The sequence below is a fragment of the Macrotis lagotis genome, chromosome 3 (assembly GCF_037893015.1).
Source record: "Macrotis lagotis isolate mMagLag1 chromosome 3, bilby.v1.9.chrom.fasta, whole genome shotgun sequence".
Lineage (NCBI taxonomy): Eukaryota > Metazoa > Chordata > Mammalia > Peramelemorphia > Peramelidae > Macrotis > Macrotis lagotis.
This window is the reverse complement of record NC_133660.1, coordinates 83,426,418-83,449,792: the sequence shown is the minus strand read 5'-3', so window position 1 is coordinate 83,449,792 and position 23,375 is coordinate 83,426,418.

The window sequence follows — 23,375 nt, the reverse complement described above, 5'->3', positions numbered from 1 at the left end:
TCTGGCAAAAAAAAGAACTGTACTTCAGTTAGAGCTGCCCCCAAAATTAATGGGCTGCCTAGGTAATTATTGAATTCATTGTCATTGGAAGTATGAAAGCAAAAGTCTGATGACCTCTTGTTCAAAATGTTGCAGAGTACATTGTATTTGGAAAATGTCAAGCTGGGTGACATCCAAATTCCCTTCAGATTTGTTCTTGAAAAGAATAAAGATATTGAATGTATAGGAACTGAGGAGGCCATTAACATTCTATTATGGTAAGTGAGACCTGGGTTCATCCTTATGATACAGCTTTCCTAGCCCACCTTGCTAACACTGATTATACTTTCATTCATGTCCTTCTGAATCATTGATCATGGTAGGAGAAGTTGCAGTTCTTCTTACTCTCTATTACCACTTATAGGCTCTCCTCGCACCTTCACTCAGTATCCACATTTATCACCCAACAAAGAGTCTAGGATACTTCTACATGTATGAAGTTGATATATAGTGGCAGCACAGTGTATAGGACACTATGCAATGAGTCAGGCTAGACCTGAGATGAAATTCCATGTCAGACACTTATTAACTTTGTGACTCCAGTTAAATCACTTGAACTCTGCCTACCATATAAGAATAATAATAAGTACCTAACTCACAGGGTTGTTTTGAAGATCAGATGAAACAATAATTGTAAGGCACTTAGTACCATGCCTTTCTTGGTGCCATTATCCAGTTGTATCTAATACTATATAAAATACTACCCAGGGGATTTTCTTGGCAATACTACTGTAATGATTGGTCATTTCCTTTTTCAGTGAATTTAGCCAAACAGGGGTTAAGTGACTAGACCAGATTCATACAGCTAGTATTTCAGACTGGATTTGAACTCAGAGCTTCTCTCCACTGAGCTATCTGCCTCAATCTGTAACATAGTCCTATTGTTTAATTGTTTTAGTCATGTCCAACTCTTTGTGTCTTGATTTACAATTTTCTTCTAAAGTGGTTTATCATTTCCTTTTCCAGTTCATTTTACAAAGGAGGAAACTGAGGCAAACAGTATTGTATGACTAGCCCAGGGTCACACACTTATTAACTGTTTCACAGTTAGGAAAAATACTGCAGAGGTTTGCCATATATTTCTCCATCATTTTACAGATGTAGACACTGAGGCAAACAGGATTTAATAACTTGTCCAAGATCACATGGCTAGTAAGTATCAGTTCAGATTTGAAATCAGGAAGATAAGTCTTCCTGATTCCAGACATGGCATTTTAACCACTGCAGCAGTTATTATAACAACAACGATGATACCATCCCTCCCTCTCCTCTTTTCCTCTTTCCTTCTTCACTCCTTTCCTTCCTTCCTCCCTTCCTTCCTCCCTTCCTTCCTCCCTTCTGTCCTTCTTTCATTACATTACTCTTTCCCAATTGAGTTTATTCAGCTCTATACTATCCTTTTCTTTCCATTCCCTTGCCCCTTTATCCTATCAAAGATTTTGCCTTGCCCAGATTTAGCCACAGATTACTCCCAACAGCTGCTCCTTTTACTTCTACTCACATGCTGTTGAAAGAATATGAAGCAAATAATGAAACTGTTGTTACTAGGTCTGCTAAAAATTTATGTAAAAGAATCTCAATTTGGAATGAAATGTGGCAAGAAAACTTTTATAATCTACACATTTGATTCACAACTCCACTCACAACAGCAACTTTTTGATACCTTTTCATTCATCTTCAAAGCTCTCAGTATTTCCTTAGTCCTCATCCTTCTTAACTAAGAATCTTATTTCAAACTTGAATGAAAAAAATGTCATTCTTACAGAGTAGACTCTTTCTTCTTCCTTATTTCTTGTCTCAGAGATGACTTCTGTCACTATTCTTTCCTTCATCTCTGTTTCCCATAAAGAAGTGATCCTCCTTTTTCCAAGACATATCCTTCTATGTGCATAAACAATAACTTTCTATTTCTATTCTGACTTCACCAGCAGATTATTCCTTCTGTAATTCCCACTCTACCATTGACTTTTAATCTTGCCCAGTCTACTGGCTGATTCCATATTGCCTGTGAACATGTTATCTCCCCCCAGTTTCACTTGATGCATATATCCTTGCTACCTCTTATTCCTATATCATTTCTCTATTTTGTGGTTAAAATTCTTCTTCCCGTGCTTAAAAAACATATTTTTCAGGTCCCTCAAATATAATTTTGAACATTAACTTTCATGAAACTCTTAATTCCAAATTTTTCATTCTCCTTCCTCCCCCTTTCCTCTGCCCCTGACCCAATGTAGCAAGAAATATGATTTAGGTCACACATGTACAATCATATTAATCCTTTTCCCACATTAATCATGATGTGAAAAAGGAATCAGAAAAAAGTGAAAGTGTGAGAAAGAAAAAACAAAAGGAGTGAAAATATTATGCTTTTATGTGCATTTGGAATCCATAGTTCTTTATCTGGATGTGGATAGTATTTTCCATCCTGAATCTTTTAGGATTATTTGGGGTCACTGTATTGTGAGAATAGCTAAGTCTGACATAGTGGATTCTCACACAATGTTGCTGGTGTTACATACAGTGTTCTTCTGGTTCTGCTCACTTTACCCAGCATCAGTTCAAGTAAGTCTTTCCAGGTTTTTTTTTTCTAAAATATTCCTGCACATCATTTCTTATCACACAAGGGTATCCCATTACATTCATATATAACAACTTTTTTCAGTCATTCTCAATTTTGATGGCATCTTCTCAATTTCAAATTTTTTGCCGTTAGAAAAAGAGATGCTAAAAAATATTTTTGCACTTGTGAATCTTTTCTACTTTTTATGATCTCTTTGAGGTATAGACCTATTTAGTGGTATTGCTGTATCAACGAGTATGCTTACTTTTATGGTCCTTTGGAGTAATTCTAAATTGCTCTCCAGAATGCTTGAATCAGTTCACTCCACTGACAATCCATCAGTGTTCAAACTTTCTCACATTGGTTCCTACATTTGTCATTTTCCTTTTTGGGGGGTTATTTTAGCTAATCTGATATGTGTGTGGTGGTATCTCAAAATTGTTTTAGTTTTCTCTAATAGTGATTTAGGGTATTTTTTCATAATTCTCTAGATAATTTTTAATTGGAAAATATTGTAGATAAAATTCTTCAAAAGTCTGTGCATGATCATTACCTCCACTTCCTTTCCTCTCATTCTCAACTCTCTAGATTCTAGTTTTTGTTAGTTCATTTAAATGAACTGCTCTCTCCAAAGGTACCAAATCTATTGGTGTTTTTTTTCAATGCCCATTCTTCTTGATCTTTCCACAACCTTTGTTCATTGTGCACTTCATGATACTCTCTTCTTAGGCTTTCATGGCTCTATTCTCTCCTACTCTCTTCCTGTAAATCAGCTCCTTCTCAGATTCCTTTGCTGGATCTTTATCTGATTCACACGGGTGAAGCTATGTGGGGCAGTGGCCTTGGAGTAAGGAGGACAGGAGTTTCAATTCAGACACTTAACACTTACTAGCTGCGTGACCTTGGGCAAGTCACTTAACCCTCATTGCCTCCCATCCAGGTCCATCTTTAGTTATTTTGATTCATTTCTGGTCACTGGACTCAGATGGCTCCAGAGAAGAAAGTGAGGCTGGTGATTCAGTGCAGCACTTGCCCTCATTCACGTGCTTGTAATGGCATCACCTCCCTGATGTTATGGTCTTCTTGGTAACAAAGGAAAAACATCATCATCATCTAATTCATTCCCACTAATCATGAATATTCTCTCTGTCCTTGGACCTCTTGTTTTTTCTCTACTTGATTTTATTAGCTCCCATGGGTCTCCATGCAGATGATTCTAATTTCTATTTTTCCAAACCTTAATCTCTCAACTGAGAGACTGCCAATTATTCATTTCCAAATGAATGTGTTAAAGACATTTTAATCTTCACATGTGCAAGTATCCTTGATGTTTCATCCTCAAATTATCTCTGTCTCTGTCTCTCTCTCCATAACCTGTCAGTTGCTGTATCATGTTATTTCTTACTTCATAATATATAAAATGCAGCCACTCTCTCTCTCCTATGACAATGTCACTACTCTGATGTAGGTATTCCTTACCTGAAGCCTTCATATTATAATAAGATGCCAGTTGCTCTCCTTGCCTCAAGACTCTCCCTTCTCCAGTTCATCCTTCTGTCAGGTGTCAAACATTTTCCTAAAATACCAGTATGACCACATCACATCCTCTCATTTAATACACTACAGTGACTCTCTAATGCTGCCAACAGCAAATACAGCTAAATCCTGATTATTGCAACTATTGAATTCCCCTGAAGGGGTCACATTATTTAAATTTCTTTGGCTTTTAAAGCTGTCTATAACCTGAACTCTTCTGACATTTCCACTCTTCTAAATCTTCCTTCCCTTGAAGATCTTTGAAATCCAGTGACACAGGTCACCATACTTGTTATTCCTCATAAAAGTCACCATGTCTCCTTGCTCAGAGCAAGTTCGCTGACTGTTTCCCAAACTTGAAATTTTCTTTTTCTTCATCACCATATCTTAATTTTCAGGTCTCAATTCAAAGTCCTCCCCCAGGTTAGCTTTCATTTATTTAAGATATTTATTGAGCATATTCTTTCTGCAAGGTACTAGGCTCTCCACTTTGAATGATACAATATAGAAGAAAACACCCTTTCCTATCTTTCATTTATTATAATCTAGTGAGGGAGTTAAACATATATTCAAATAAACACAAAAGGAAATCTACATTAAATTTTATAATATTAATGTTGACTAGATATTTTAATGGAAAAAGAAATTACTTTGTTTAACTAGAAAGAAATGAAGACATGGCTTGTAAGAGGACAGAATTGGTTGCTTCCTTACTCCTTTTTCATTTAGCATTACATTTTCCCCAGCTTAGGTGCTCTCAGGGACACATATTACTTTTGAGAGACCTAACAGCTTAATAATGAGACTAAAGGTTAATATGAATATCAGAGCTTTAATAGGAACTTTCTTCAAGCTTTACTATACAAACAGACGTTCAAAATAGTAAGGACATGGGGAAAGTTCTTGAGAAAACCCCCAAAAGGTATGGAATAGACTAGCTTCTCCTAAACTGACAAGCTCAGCAACTTCCTTTAGTGCAAAGAAGATTCTATTTCAACAAAAAACATTATGCCTATCCCTCCCCAGAGTATGGAATTAATTATATGATAATAAATTCTAATATTTAAATATTTCAGAGATAAGGTAAATTCAATTTCCTAATCTCCTCTTGGTCATAATCGATTAGATTTTATAAATTGCTATTATTTGCTGCTCTCCATTTTGGACTACTGTAAGAATTTCTAATAAGCTAATTTTAGAGGAGTCTATAAATCCCACAATTCTCTGTGCAGCAGCTTCTCTTCCCATAAAATTCACATTATGAGCATTCATTCAGAAAAAAGTCATCTGTACTGTAAGAAATACCAGCCCTGACTAATAAAAGAAGGAAAATCAACCCACACTTGTTAGGGAAGGTTTTTAAAGTACAAATGAATAACCATAGAATTGAACAAGGACCATAAACCTGCATACTAATGGACACTAAAACATAAGAGAAGCCTAGGAGATGATGGGTGGGACACATCAATATGTATTATGTCATATAAAATAACTAGTTTATCATGAATATTAATTTAAAGGTCATCTAGCAACTCTGGATTTTGGATTTAAAATGGGATTACATAGGCATAGGAAAATATTGTGGAATATTTCAGATTGTCATCTTTTTATTGAGATTTTATTTTATTTTTCTAATTTTGTGTTACATAATTAGTTTCTCAACATTTGTCCACATGAATATGCATAGTTTTAAGTTACATAATTTCCTTCTGCCCCCCCCTTCCTATACCTTCCCCTTAGTGGTGAATAGTCAGAGGAATATCATCCATACACATTTATGTTTAACATGTTTACAGAGCAATAATTTTTGGTATGAGGAATTAAGATCAAGGGGAAAAAGAAAGAAAACCATGAGAAAGGAAAGAAGTACATGAGAGAAATTTTTTAAAAGTGAGTGTAATATTCATTTATTCTATAGGAGTTTTTTCTTTGCTTTTCTTCTTCTGGATGGGGATGGCATTATCCATAGTCAGTCTCCCCGGATTGTTGGAGCTCTCTGAACTGCTGAGAGTGGCTGCATCTATCAAGGTTGATAACTCACAATATTGTTGCTAATGAGTACAATATTCTCCTGGTACTGCTCCCTCTATTACTGTAGTTTATTCCATGCTTCTTTAAAGTCTGACCATTCATGTTTTCTTATAGAACAATAATATTCATATACCATAACTTGTTTATCCATTTCCCCAATTGATGGGCATCCCCTCAATTTCCAATTCTTTGCACTACAAAAAAGAGCTGTTATGAATATTTTGGAACATGTGGGACCTTTTAAATTTTTTATGATTTCTTCTGGATGAAGGTCTAGAATTGGAATTGCTGGATCAAAGGGTATGAACAGCTTTTTTACTCTTTAGCCATAGTTCCATATTGCTCTCCAGAAAGGTTGGATCAGTTCACAAGTCCACCAGCAATGCATCAATGTCCCAGTCCTCCCACAACCTCTCCAACATTGATCATTTTTCATTTTGCATTTTGTTATCTTAGTCAATCTGATAGCTGTGAGGTGGAACCTCAGAGGTGTTTTAATTTGCATTTCTCTAATCAATAAGAATTTGGAGCATTTTATATGGTTTTATACACACACACAGATATATATATATATATATGTATATATATATATACATATATATATATGTATATACATAATTCCTTCATTTGAAAACAACCTGTTCATATTCTTTGATCATTTACCAATTGGGGAATGACAAAAGGGTAACCTTATAAATTTGATGCAATTCTCAGTATATTTTAGAAATGAGACCTTTATCAGTACTCCTAGCTGTGAAAATTGTTTCCCAGCTTTCTGCTTTCCTTCTAATTTTTGCAGCATTGGTTTGTCATCTGTTTTTTTTTTCTAACATTCTTAGGAAATTGTTTGGGGGTAGTAAAAGGCTAAGTAATTTTGTCAAATTCATTCACCTAACCTGTATAGGAGTATAACTTGAAATTAAGCCTCTCTAACTCTTTTGGCAATACACTCTATCCTCTACCCTGCATTTCCTATTTTATCCTGGGATTAGTGCTTGATAGTTTTCAGATCTATTATGACGCATCACCTATTTGACTTTCAGATTCCTTATTTATAAAATAAGTATAATCACACTTTATTTACTTCATAAAGTTAGTGTGAGGAAAAATATTGACTTTGGAGTCCTTAATATATGTGGATTATGATTGCCCTATTTATAAGATAGTATAATTTTATCAGATAATATCTAAATCATTCACTAATGGCAAAAAAGTCACTATAGGGTGCAAATGGGAGTGGGATATGTTGAGATGGTGGGCTATTAGAATCTCTTTTCTCTAAGATATTATTAGAGGGAGTGAAGAATCTGAAATTGTTCATTGTTCCCAAGGAAAAACTCAAAGAAATCAGAGTGATCTGAATTTATATGCTATAATAATAAGAGAGAACTACTAAATTTATAGAGGAAAATATTTTTAGAATAATAAAGAAATAAGGCAAATGATTTAAAGAAAAATGTTAAAGCTTCAAGATATATATCCATCTGATTTATTAAGATATTGATTAAATCTTTATTGTTTTATGAATTTGTATTCAGCTTGATTTGAGAAGGAATTTAGATAAGACAAAGTTTCCACCTTCATGGAATTTATATTCTAATAAAGGATATAAAAATTACACAAATGACTAAAACACAATACATGGTAACTGTCTCTATTAGATAGATTTCAAATAACATGTTTTTGAGTTTGTGTGAAATTAATCCACCAGAAGGGCTGAAAAAGATGTTTCATTGAAGAAGTGACATTCAAGATGAATGAATAGGAAATCATGGGGTAGACAGGGTAAGAGTAGAGCATTTTAGTACATTATCAAATTAATGATAAAATACATGTTAAACCTCATTCTAACTACAGAAAATACAAAACAAAAATTCAAAACAGAAAATAAGAATATGAGCAAAGTTTTGGAGAAAAGAAAGCAAAAAACATCTTTGAGGGTGAGTAGACAGAGATGGCAGGTTACCTAGAGGTCAACAGATAAAGAGACTCAGAGTGGGCAAAAGTAGATTGGAGTTTATTACCAACAATGACTTCTATACAAGAAATAGTAAAAAATATGAGTAATAGAAAGCTCATGCAAAATGTTCAAAGGTTTAAAGAAGGCAGTCAATGTATTAGGTAGATAACCTATGGTAGATTTATATGAGGAAGGAACATAGGCAAGAATTGCATAGCATAAGTAGATGATAAATTATGATGTGTAGAAACCCATCAGTAGAATACATTCCTGGAAGAGATCCCAAAGAAATCCTACGTAAAAAAATATTGCAACAGCCTAACTTGAAATATAAAATTGCATAAATGTTTATTGCTTTACAAAAATTAAAAAAAAATACTGGAACATAAAGAGCTATTGAAATTAAGTGACTTTCCCTTACTTCCATTATCAAATGTAAAATATTTTTTCATTAAAAGTTTATAAATTGGTCTCTTCCTATTGCTCCAGTCTCATTACAATTTCCTCATTCACAAAGTTCTATCTCCTCTATCTGGTCCTTTACTCTGAATATTTCTCATACTTGAATGCTTTGTTTTCAAATCTCTCCCATCTTAGATCTGGGATAATTTATGCCTCAACTAAAGTGGTTATTTCTCTAGACCTTTCCTGTTCCCTAAGCTCCTAGGGCCATTCTGTCTAAGATTACCTACTTTGCATTTTTGAATGGCTAAAATGCTTAAGAAGTAGTTCCTTATAGATTTCTATCTACCCCTTTATAATTTCTACCTATTACTCCTATTGGAAACAAGAATGATTAATTTAATCTCTCTGATATAGGTTAGTCTTTCAAATGAATCAAAAATTGCTTGTATGGATCCCTGCCCCAGTCTAATTCTTATTTTTTCTGGTCTAAAATATTCATAACTCCTTTATCTGATTTTTCTATGGTATAATCCACAGCAATCTTACCATCCTGGTTGTAGTGTAATTGGACCCTGTCCAACTTGTATTCTTTGTTTGAGTGTGTGTGTGTGTGTGTGTGTGTATGTGTGTGTTTGTGTTACTGATAAGTAAATGATAAGTAAATCTTCCAGGAAGTCAAAAAGAAAAATACATTTTAGTATACAATCATATATGTGTGTGTATATTTGTGTGATTGTATGTATATATGTGTATGTATAGAGACATACATTTGTCTACATATTTGTGTATATAATCTCAGGTCAAATATAAGTTCCTAGAGAGAAGAGAATATTTTTATTTTGTTTTATATTTATAAACCCAACACTTTTATTAAAGAATAAAATGACACGATCAGAAGAAATTGTTAAGTTTTGGACAGTCTCTTTTTCCCTTTATAAATCTGAAGATGATAAAAATTCTTTCAAAACTTACATCAGAGGAGGAGCCTTCCCTCCCAGTGAACATATTTGCTCCCAGACTCTAGGGAGGAAAAAAACATCATTATCTAAAAATATGGTATTTTAAAATAAGTTTCTGTTAACATTAAGCACACTGGTGAGGTGATTCCTTCTGGAAATGGAATGCCTTTGGCTGACATTATTATAATAAAATTTCCATTTTCAACCTTATCCTAGTGATAGAATGTCTCCCTGTTAGAAAAAGGACAAAGAAATTTCATTATTTTAATGAAACATGAGTTCAAAGCCACTATCATATACTTTGTGTTACAGTAAATATCTTGAATTATTAATAGTGAGTTTCTCCAAATGCTCCTATTTGTATATCACATTATATTATTAAGTGAAAAAAGTCTGAGGACACTACAAAGTCTCATCATTAAAATTAACAGCATTTCCCCAAAAATTATTTTAAAAACACCCATTGTCTTACTCTGCTTGCAGCTCAATATATAGTCTGCTATGTAAGTCCATACATAAATATGCTTATTAGACAATCATGGCAGATGGACAATGAGTTGATCTTGGAATAGAGTAGGAGAAGATTGGAAAAGAAGACATTGGAGAAATTGTGCATAGTTTCAATGATCTTCACTTACAACATGAAAGATTATTTTTTTCTGGTGATATTTTAAATTGTAGAACATTACAGTTTTAGAATATTTAAGAGTGGCAAATCCAAAGACCAGAGAAAGATGCAGATTGCAGTATGTATCTGATGATGACTTGTATAGCAGAGTCAACATTAATAAGCATTATCAAGGACATTTGTGATAACAATAGCAGGTGAGCTGATCCACAGAAGAAAAGGAAGCAAAACATGGACAGCTTAAGTGTCATACTACCTTATCCACAATTTCTCTGGAGGAAAACATGATCAAAAATCTTAAAGAAGGAAAAGATTCTTATCTCTATTAGTATATTTGTACCTCATCCACTGAAATCATAGATACACAAATGCAATAATGTGTAAAAGTTTCAATAAACATGAGAAATTTGGGGAATCAAAAGCACTAAATAGAGAAAAGGAGGAGTGAACAGTAGATCCGGTAATCTTATGTGAATGAGTCACAAGATTTGAGATTGTAATGTTAAAAAATTCAAGAGAATATTTTCTGGGAAATTATTAATAATTTAATGATAATATTTACCAATAAAATAAAATATTTCCTGGCAGTTTGGATCAGTGACACTTTTGAATGCCAGAGACTTATTATGGAATCCATTCAGCATTCATATAACTTTAGTAGGGTGAAAATTCCAGAGGGTGACAATTACTTCTGACTGGTTAACAAGTAATGAGAGAGAATGAATGTTACAAAGGGACATGGAACTTTTCTAATGAGGATTATGTCATCTACTTCTAAATTACCCAATGATGGAAAATTTAACCAAGAAACTTATCCCCAACCAAATATATATAGAACAAAATGGGCTTCTCCTTAAGTTTAAATACTTATAAGTTTAGAGAGGTGGGTCTGAGCAAGATTGAGGATAAAATTTAATTTCATTATCAACAATACCCACCAAAGATGAAACTTTGAAATGAGGACTTTGGAAAATGGGGAAACTTTGGATCTCCCCAAATTATTGACTATTAATAATAATAATCATTTTTCTCAAAAAAAAAAGAAGGAACCTCAGGTCCATTCCACTTCAACTCAGATTAGAACAAGAAACTATCAACACCAGTGGTCATCCTATTTCTGCAACTTCTAGCCATTACTTTTTTCTGCTCTCTGGGAACAAGTAGGAAAAATCTAATCCCATTGATACTCATTAGCCCTTCAAATGCATGAAAATTCCTATTATGAACCTCCCTCAATTCTGAGTATTTTTCTGATCTAAATATGTTCAGTTCCTTTCATTGATATTTTTATAGCATGGTCATGTGGTATGGTCATTTCAACAGTTTGATTGTCTTCTTATAGACCCTATACAATTTGTGTATCAATGTCATGTTGTATTTATGCATGTATGGTCCTGATTCAGTTATTGAATCCAAATCTTCCTGGCAGTCTGCTTTCATTTATTATGAAATACTTCCTATAGCTCTCATAAATTTGATGAGCAGATCTGGACTAGCTTGTCAAATGTAGTTGGACTTTGATGCAGTATAATGAAATTATCATTTTCTCTTATCGAACTGCTATGCATGTCCTAATGAAACTCAAAATGGCTTTACCTTTACTCACTGTCTTGCCTCACCATTGAGATGAGTTTGCAGACCTCTGAAATTCCCAGATCTTTTCAGCAAAAGCAATTTCATATACCTGTATACCCTGGTTCATATTTTTGAAGCTGAGATTTTGAATTCTAACAATAAATATTACATTTATCCTATTATATTTTATCTTATTTGATTTAGCCTATCTTTATAGCTTGCTAGAAGCTCCTATGCCCCGGGACTCTATTATAATTTTGAGAATGAGAAAAGGGGAAAGGACATGTGGAGAGCACGCTAGCTTAGCTTGCAGAAGTCTTTGCAATTCTCTATACATTTATAACTCTTTTGAGTGGGAAACTTAGCAAGTGAGACCTCACATACTCGAAACAGTGAGGAATAAATGAATTGCCAAGAGAATTCAGAGGTGCCTATGAACATTGCTTAAGTATATCACATAACCTTTAATTTCCCTAAGCCATTTCCAAACTTAAAGCACCTTATAAAAGGTCCTTTTTGTTGTTCCTTCTTTGTTTCTCAAAGAGCACCAAAGGTTTCAAAATAGTGATGTCTTGACTTACAAATTAATTAGATTTAAGTTGAGGCAGAGCAATTCAAAGACATCATTCTCACTCTCTACTCTAAAGTCACTGGAAACCAGTCTTAAGACAACTGAAAATGACCCAGGATGTAGTGAGAGATCTTGATCTTTTAAAGTTAAGGTTTTTTCCCAAGTTTTAGTTTTTCTGAGGGAACACCTTTTCTATAGTTAAGGAATAAGTAAGAATTGAGGCAAAAGATGATCAAGGAGGGAAATACCCTCAGTGTTTCTGGTAAGAACAGAAACATATGCAATTTATCCTTGTTCTGATTAATCAAAATTACAACAACAGGCAATTGAGGCTTGGATTTGGACCAATATTGACTTCTCTGTGAAAACTGAAATGATCTGTTTTTAAAGGAAGAGTCAAGTAGCTCCATTCAAATCCTGATGGCCTTTATGAAAATTTAGCTTTTTAGAACTATATATTTCAAGAAATCATAAAAAACACTATATGAGGCAAAAAAAAGATAAAATTTCTCTCCCAATTTTTTAAAAGAATAAATAAATAGAGAAGAAAAAAATCTAGCCTTGAATCCCCAAGATACCCTGCAAAACATAAATGATCAAAACTTATATTTTTTTGGACAGAACACCCATATGTAAGGAGCAGGAGGAAGAGGATGAGAAGGAAGACTAATAGTTACTCTAAAAGAGTTGAGAAACTTGTGGCTTTTGTTTAGTGCTTTCTATATTGTATTTTTCCAATATCTATCTCTCACTTTCCATGGCTTTCTTCCCTTTCATGAATTCAGTGATGAAGTGTTGTCCAGCTCCAAAGATTCTGGTCATGTATACTTTCAAAACTAATTCATCCTTATTGATCACAGCATATACAGGGCAATAACTCCCTTTGTTGCTCTTTCCATCTTTTCAAGGATAAAATTAACATTATGGCCAGACAGAATGTCATCATCTCTTCTCTGTATAGTTACTATTGCATGCCAAAGACAGAGACAAAATACAGAAACACTGATGGAAAGACTTTTTTTAACTAATTAGACTATTAGAGACTTGTGACTTATCTATTATGTAACACCCCTTTATAACATGATTTGCCTTCATTCCTGCAACCAATTCAAGTAAAATGCATTCTCTCTAAATCAGCAAAGTGGTATTTGTGTGGCAGGAAATAGTTTCAACATAGAGAACAGAGCATTCTGATTTTTTATATATATTAAATTATTATTTTTATTTTCATCCATTTGTATATGCATATTTCCAAGTTACCAAATTTCCCTCCACCCTTCTTTCCCACTCCTCTCCCCTCTATAGGGAACAGTTAAGTTAACATTTTACATACATATTTTGTTAAACATATCTATAAATTAGTAATTTGGAGCATGAGGAATTATGATTAAGGGAAAGGGATACATAAGAGGTAATTTTTATAAAGAATTCATCAGATTCGGTGGGGGTGTTTGGTTTTTTTCTTTGTGTTTTGTTTTGTTTTGTTTTTCTTCCTTTGGTTGGGGATAATATAGATCATTACCAATCTAATACAATTGTCCTAACTCTCTGGACTGTTGAGAGGAGCTGCTTCCATCAACATTGTTCATCTCATAATGTTGTTGATGTGTACATTGTTATCTTGGTTCTACTCCCTTTACTCAACATCAGATCTCATAAGTCATTCCATGCTTCTCTAGAATCCAACCACTTATGGTTTCTTATAGAACAATGATATTCCATAGTATTCATGTACCATAACTTGTTTAGCCATTCCTGAGTTGATGGACATCTCAATTTCCAATTCTTTGCTACTACAAAAAAGAGCTGCTATGAATATTTTGGAACATATAGGACTTTTCCCATTTTTTTACAATTTCTTCTGAATATAGTGCTAGAATTGGAATTGCTGGATCAAAGGGTATGAACAGTGTTATTGCTGTTTGGTCATAGTTCTATATTGTTCCTCAAAAAGGTTGGATCTGTTTCCAACTCCACCAGCAATTCATCAATATGCCAATCCTCCCACATCCACTCCAACATTGATCATTTTCCCTTTTTCTTATCTGGGCTAATCTAATAGGTGTGAGATGATATCTCATTGTTGTTATAATTTGCATTTCTCTATTCAATAGTGATTTATAACATTCTTTTCATATGCTTATACATAGCTTTAATTTCTAAATTGGAAAACTGTCTGTTAATATCCTTTGACCATCTATCAATTGGGGAATGACTTGTAACCTTATAAATTTGATGCAATTTTCTATATATTTTAGGAATGAAACCCTTTCCAGAACTGGTTGTGTAGATTGTTTCCCAGCATTTTGATTTTCTTCTAATTTTGGTAGCCTTGATTTTATTAATGTAAAATCTTTTTAATTTAATATAGTCAAAATCATTCATTTTGCAATTTATAATGAGATATAATTCTTGTTTGGTCATAAATTTATTTCTTTTCCATAGATAAGATAGAGTATTTTTTGATCTATTAATTTATCTATGGTACTGCTCCTTATGTCTAAATCCTGTACCCATTTTGACCTTATTTTGGTATAGGGTGTGAAATGTGGATTTACGCCTAGTTTTTGCCATACTACTTTCCAGTTTTTCTAACAATTTTTGTCAAATAGTGAGTTCTTATCCCAGAAGCTGATATCTTTGGGTTTGTTAAATAGTAGATTGCTGTAGTCATTTACTGCAGTTTCTTTTGAACCTATCCTAATTCACTTTTCCATTACTCTATTTCTTAACCAGTACCAGGCAGTTTTGATGACTGCTGTATTATAGTATAGTTTTAGATCTGTTAGAGTTAGGCCACCTTCCTTTACATTATTTTCATCAATTCCCTTGCTATGCTTGCCCTTTTGTTGCTCCAGATGAATTTTGTTACTATTTTTTTCTAGCTTGGCAAAATAGTTATTTGGTAGTTTGATTGGTATGGCACTGAATAAGTAATTTAATTTGAATAGAATTATCATTTGTATTATTTTAGCTCGCTCTAACCATGAGCATTTTCCCAATTATTTAGATCTGTCTTTTTTGGGTGAGGAGAGCTTTATAAGTGTGTTCATATAGTTTCTGGGTTTGTATTGGGAGTTAGATTCCCAAGTATTTAGTGTTGTCTACAGTTATTTTAAGTGGAATTTCTCTTTCTATTTCTTCTTCTTGGGCTTGTTGCTCATATATAGAAATACTGAAGATTTATGTGGGTTTATTTTATATTGTGCTACTTTGCTGAATTTGTTAACTGTTTCAATTTGGTGGGGTGGTGCTAGGTATACCATCATATCACCTGCAAAGATTGAAAGTTTTGTTTCCTCATTGTAAATTCTGGTTTCTTCAATTTCTTTTTCTTCTCTTATTGCTACTGCTAGCTAGCATTTCCAATACTATACTGAATAGTAATGGTGATAAATGGCATCCTTGTTTCACCCCTGAATTTATTGGAATTGTTCTGCATTTATTCCCATTAAATATATTTGTTTGTTTTAGATAGATACTATTTATTATTTTAAGGAAAACATCATTTATTCCTAAAATTTATAATGGGTTTTTAATAGGAGTGGATTTTGTATTTTATCAAATGCTTTTTTAGCCTCTATTGAGTCAATCATATGATTTCTATTGGTTTGCTATTGATATTTTTAATTATGTCAAGTGTTTTCCTAATGTTGAACCATTCCTGCCCCACCTGATGATGGTGTATTATCCTGGTAATAACTTGTTGTAGTCTAATTGCTAAAATTTTATTTAAGATTTTTGCATCAATATTCCTTAGGGAGATTGATGTATAATTTGCTTTATCTGTTTTTGTTCTTCCTGGTTTAGGTATCAGCACACGCTGGTGTCATAAAAGAAGTTTGGCAAAACTCCTTCCTCTCCCATTTTTTAAAATAGTTTATGTAGAATAGGAATTAATTGCTTCTTAAATGTTTGGTAGAATTCACTTGTAAATATATCTGAAACTGAAGAGCATTCTGTTTTTGAACTGTTGATAACAACATGGACTCCTCTTGCTTCTTGATAGCTACTTTTACTTTTCCTACTCTTTGTTAATGAGGGATTTCCCCTGGGAGTTCCCAGAAGTTTATAAGCAGTCATTAATTTGGAATATATAGCTCTGAGTCAAAGAAATTTCATCTTCTCTTCCTGACCATATGCAACTAGGGGCCCAGTGGATAGAACCCTAGAGTCAGGAGGACTTTACACACTTACTAGCTGGGTGACCCTGGGCATGTCACACCACAATGTTTGCCTTGGTTCCTCATCTGTAAAGTGAGTTGGAGAAGGAAATGGCAAACCACTCCAGTATCTTTACAAGGAAAATCTTGAATTGCATCATAGAATGTTGACTATGACTGAAAACAAGTCAATGACAATAAATTCCTGGTCATGCTTTGTCTTGACAATACATCTTTTGCACATTTTATAAATAAAACTCTTTCAAAAGAAAAAAATGCCACATTACTTCAAAAATAAGTTACTCCCCCAAATAAGGAAGTAGACACATTTAATGAGATCTCTAAAAGGGAATATATGAAGTTTTACACAAGCTTTGCAATGTATGTAAAAGCAATGGGTTAGATAAAAGGTAAAATTTGTAAGGGCCAACTGGGTAGTGTATAGGATAGAGTACTGGCCCTGGAGTCAGGAGGACCTGTGTTCAAATTTGAATTCAGACACTTAATGATTATTTAGCTGTGTGACCTTGGGCAAGTTGATTAATTCATTGCCTTGCAAGACACAAACAACAAAAAAAAACCCAAAGTAAAATTATAGCAAACTTATATAATTGTGCAACATGATCATCTCCAAATATCCCCTCTATATATGCCATTTATCACCATTACTATTCAATATAGTATTCAATATATTATTGGAAATGCTAGCTAGCTATATGACTCATTAAAAACAGGGGATAAGAATTAAAAAAAATTGAAATTCTAAGTTACTCTTAATTACCTGTGTATCTTTGCTACTTAGCTTGCCTCTCTAGGTTCCAGTTTGCTCATGGATAAAACAAGGGGATTGGAACAGAAGATCCTCTGATGCGTTAGTCTAAAGGGTCATTTAGCTAGTTCATATTCACACCAATGATAATTTTGTAAACAAATAAAAGAAGTCATATAACTTTTGATATGTACTGGCATACTGATATTTTCCCTCACTAATGAATTAAAGTTCCATAAGTGGTTCCTCAAACTAGAAATAGAAAGATGTGGCTTGGGTAGATAGAGTGCCAGGCCTGGAGTCAGGAAGAATTGAGTTCAAATCTGGCCTCAGAAACTTATTAGGTACATGGTCCTGAGAGAGTTTCTTCAACTATAAAATTCCAAAGGGTAATGTGAGGATCAAATGAAATGTTTGTAACTGTACCTTGTACTTAGTAAGCTCTTAATTAATGTTTATTCATTTGCTTCATCAAAATTGACAAAGATCTAATCTCATTTGCCCCAAATGCTTAATGTTAATCTCCATTTCACTTAAGAGATTAAGTGATTTACCCAGGGTCACAAAGCTAGACAGTGTTTGAAGTAAGGTTTTGATTCATGTATTCTCCTAAATTCAAGAAAAGGGTTCTTTTTACTATATTATGATGTTTCTTAAATTATATCAAATATCTTTCCCTTCCAAATATATTCAAAATAAAGATAGATTGATTCTTGATAGATATATAGATAATTTTATATAGATACTGATTAAATGCTTGGCACATTTTTTTTTGTTAATAAGTCATTTTTCAGTCATGTCTACTTTCTGAGACCCAAGATTTCCTTGGCAGAGATACTAGATTGGTTTACATTTACTTCTTCAGCTCCTTTAACAGATAAGAAAATGAGACAAACAAGGTTAAGTGATCAGATGAATCATACACAGATAATAAGTGTCTGTGATCAGATTAGAACTTATGATGATGTGTCTTCCAAACTCCAGGTCCATAGCTCTATCCATTGCACAGTCCAGCTACTTTACCTGGCACTTAGCAAGAGCTTAATAAATGTTTCATTAAATTATTAAAATTACTCATCGTCTGTTTGAGATTCCAATGGATTCCAGTAGTCTCATTGCTTTTCAGTGTTTGATAACATGATGAGATACAGAAAAAACTAAAATAATGTGCAGAGTTTAAGATAAAGGAAAGAATAAAAAAGTCAGTTTTCCAGAAAATACTTTCACACAACTTTTACAAATAAAGACAATGTGATCAAGCAAAACATGGATCCTGGTTACTGCTCACTGTCTCCAAGGACATAACAACCAGGAGATATCTGAAGAGGGAGTGGGTGGTTCTCATTATGAATTTATAGTAGCTTGATAGTTTTTCATTAACTTTAAATTTAATGAATAATACATCCTTCAAGCAATAATATTTCATTACTAATATAACAGTTTATAAAGAAAATTTTAGTAGCTTTCTTCTAAAAAGCATTCTTCATTCTAAGGTGATTTAATTGTTTTAGAAACTATATTTTAAAACAAAAATAATTCATTTGATTCAAATTTGGATTTTATTCAAATGCATCTTAATAATGTAATAGTTTTTAGATCATTAATATTATGAATTTATATTTTAATTAATGTATGATCATTGATAGAAATACTCTTTTTAATTCTTTAGGTAAAAGCCTATTGATACCTATTTATCCTTCAATAAATGCTCCCTTGGTGTCATTATGAAATGCTTTTTTCTATATAAGGACATTTTTTAACCTTGAATTCAATATTATTAAAAAAATATACTTCAATAATTTTCTTTTGTTATATTACTTTTCTTTGTAATGCACTTTATTTTATATATTGCTTGCTTTATTTTAAATACGATAAAAGCAATACTATGGATAGGATTTATAAGTTTCATCAACTTTCCAGAAGCATCAAATGACACAAACAATTGTGAACCGCTCTTAAATTTGTCTGATCTTACCAAGTTGTTTCTAAAATTTCTTTATCTCATAATCTGGGGCAGGTGTTGGCATGTAAATTATAGCTACAATCAAGATAATCTGTTTTAGTGGTTATCATGAGTACTAAAATATCAATGAGCACATACATATTCCATGAAATGATTCTTTTTTCTTTTTCAATGTATGATGAAAACAATATTTCTAGGGACTTTGTGTTCCTCATAAAGGAGAACTTTAGATTTGGCAGAAGTTTCCTTTTTCTGTGAGACATTTATAAGATTATAATATTTGTCCAACCCTTTCTGCTATTGTATTAGAAATGTTAGCTATAGCAATGAGAAGAAAAACAAATAAATGAATAAAAATAATCAATAAGAAAGCAAAATCATCGTTCTTTGTAGGTAATATGGTAGTGTATTGAAAACACTAGAAAATCAATTAAAAAGTTAGTTGAAATAATCGATAACTTCAGTAAAGTTGTAGGATATAAAATTAAACCATATAAATCATCAGCTTTTCCATATACTACTAATAAATTTCCAGCAAAGAATAAAAATAGAAGTTTTATTTATGATAACTGCAAAGAACACAAAATACTGAAGAATCTATCTGCAAAGCTAAAACCAGCACTGAAAAAAAAAATACAATTAACAAAAACTCTAATAAAAAAACCAATAAAATTGGAGAAATGTTAAAACATTAGAGTGACAATTTTGCCTAAATTAATGTATTATTTGAAGTCATACCAATCGCGGAAAAGTATTTTAGAAAAATAGATAAATTATAACAAAATTCATGTGGAAGATCCAAAGACAAAAATATCATGGGTCTCAATGGGAAAGAAAAAGTATAGCAGTACCAGATCTCAGACTGTGTTACAAATCAATAATCATCTAAATTGTCTGGTACTAACTAAGAAGTAGTGTTGGATATGTGGAATAGACAATGGGAAATAATCACAGTGATCTAATGTTTGATAAACCCAAAGATCTAAGATTTTAGAGTAAGAACTCAACATTTATTAAAATTGCTGGAAAACTGAAACCAACTTGGCAGGAACTAGGTATAGACCAACATCATGCACCATATACCATAACTTCAAAAAGTATAAATAATGTGGACATAAAGATAATATCATAAGTGAATTTGGGAAGCTTGAAAAAAGTATTTGTAAGGTCTATTCAGAATGGAAAAATCATGATCAAATAAGAGTTAGCTATGATTACAGGAAGTAAAATGGATAATTTTAATTTTAGGACATTTAAAAGTTTTATAAAAACTTTACTAATGCAATCAAAATTAGAAGGAAAACAAGAAACTAGCAAAAAGGAAATATAATTTCTCTGATAAAGTTCTCATTTCTTAAACATATAAGGAACTGGACCAAATTTGGAAAAAAGAGCCAATTTCTAGTTCAATTTCTAAGTCATTTGCATGATTTCACATGAATAATTGAAATCCAATTGCTTATCTTTACAAGGAGAGATAAGTGAGGCAGAGGAGGGAGAGAATTGGGAAATTAATTTTGTAATTTTCACATATAATTTGGAATTATATAAGAAAATAAATTATTTTGAAAAGATTTGAATAGGCATTTTAAAAAGAAAAAAAAACAGTCAAATCTGTCAATAATCAAAGGAAAAAATGCTCCAAATCACTGGGTTATAAAACTACTTATTAAAACAACTGTGACATAACTGTCTCACATCTATCAGATTGGCTACTATAACAGAAAATGAAAATCTTATATGATGGAAGGGATATAGCAAAAAATGCCAAACAATAGAGAGTTGGTAGAGTTGTGAAGTAATCTCATTCTGGATACTATGCCCTGGAGACTATAAAACATGCATAACCTTTGAAACAGAAATACTACTACTAGGACTGTATACCAAAGAGATCAAAGAAGAGGGGAGAAAGACCTATTTCTATAAAGATATTTATAGCAGCTCTTTTTGCAGTGGCAAAAAAATTGGAAACTTAAAAATGTCTATTAACTGGGGTATAACTAAACAAACTGTGATATATGGTTGTGATGGAATACTATTTTTGCGTAAGAAATAATGAATAGGATACTTTCAGAAAAACCTGGGAAGATTTTTACGAACTTAGGCAGAGTTAAGTGAGCAGAACCAAGAAAACTTTTTTTTTACAACAAAAATATTTAACTATGAAATACTTAACTACTCTGATCAAGGCAGTGATCTAAAACAATTTCAGAGGATACCTTGGGAAATTTACTATCCACCTCCAGGGAGAACACTGATTTAATTCTTTAAAAACAATCACAATTGTACATGTACAACCTATATCAGGTTGTTTGCTCCCATGAGGAGGGGCAGAGAAGAAAGGTTGGTAGAAAAATGTGGAACTCAAAAGTTTGAATCTTGAAAACCATCTTTGTATTTAATTGGAAAAAAAATAAAAATAAAGTTAAAAAAGAACAGAGACTGTTTTATTTTTGTATTGAAATCTTAGTAGCTAGTAGACTATTTACTATATAGAGGTTGCTTACCATACCCTGATTGATTGATTTGGTCTTTTAGATTCATTTATAGTAAGAATGTAAAAACTGATTCTATTTATTTCCTTGGTTGCTACATATACTGCTTACTGGAGAAAGATCTCATATGCAAAATACCAATAGTTAAGTCTTAATATTTGTAAATGGTCTATGAACCATGATCATTAGCATCCTATCCTATGATTCTGCCTCCATTTCTACCACTGTCACTAAATTTGCAGAAACTGAAAAGAACTACACAGGACTTAGGGGCATTTTGCATTTTCCTTTGTTCTTTGGATTTTTATGATTGAAGAAACATCACTGGGTGCCTGCCTTTCTGGTTATAAACCTCAAGCATTAACTAGACTGGTCCTTGGGGGGGGTGGGATAAGCTATGGACTTCTACCTGGATCATAAGGTTGTATTGATTATTTTTTGAGATAGCATTTGATTACATTCATTGAAATCTTCCTAATGTGGAGAAGTCTCTGAGCAATCAAAGACAAAGAACCACGGGTAAACATCGTCTATGTTGATTGTATTTTTATTAATTCCATTAATTATTTTCCAACTATATTTTAATCTAGTTCAGGCAGTACTCCCAAAATTTGACACATTCATTCTAAATGAAAGAATAGAGCAAACATATATAAAAGTCAGGATCATACACTAATGAAGTTAGAAATGATGATATTATCAGTAGTAGGTTGTGGAGTCTGAGGATTTTTGCTTAAATTCCTTAATTTTCTGAAGCCAAATTATTTAAACTTCTTGCATTTTATGTTCTCACTTTTAAAATGAAAAGTTTAGCTAGGATGGCCTCTGAGGTCCTTTCTAGATTTATATTTCTTTGATCTGCTCTATAAAATGCTATGACCATTTTTTCTCTTTTTGATGTGAACCTATATAAGGAACTCCTGGAGAGAAAATTCCTCTACAAATAAAGATCAGGACTTGTTTTAGTTTATTATCTTATCTAGAGGACCTGGAACACTTAGAAAACAATTCACTTGCTCAGGATCTCATAGACACTTAGCCATAGTACTTTAATTCAGATTTACTTGATGTTTCAGATTTGACCATTTTTAAGGGCTTAATAAGTAATTCTTGAATGTGTTAATTTCATGTATATGAATAAATATTAATAAGAAAGAATGAAAAGAGGTGATCAAATTCAACTGAGATAAGAAAATATTTCTGGGAAGGTTGTTAGTTGTGAATAGTGTTTTGAAGAAAAACTAGATAAATGTGTGCATTTCCAATGTAAATAACATATATACTTTAAGGGGGAAAAAAGTAAGGAAACAATGTATGGGAGGCATTCAATAGATGTTGTGATTGTCTAACTGTGATCTGTCCTCCTTGATAGTATCTTATTTTTAATCTTTTACTAAATTGTCTCCAAGAAAAATCTAATATTCTTCAGCATTCTGTTGTTTTTATCTATGACATCTCCCTTATTCCCCTCTACTAAAATAAGTCTTGTATCTCTTAACGTAATAAGATTTACCCCTTTCAATCTCCTCCATCCTCCTGTCTCCTTGCTGTCCCCCTTTTTAAGGAGGTTTTGTTTTTAAATCATTCTGAGTCACAGAAAAGTCATGAGTGTCCATCAATTCTGGCTAAGTATATTCTCTCTAATAGAGTTACAGTTCTTGAGAGTTATATGAGTCTTTCTCCCAGGTACGGATATGAACAGTTTCATCCTATTGGATAGC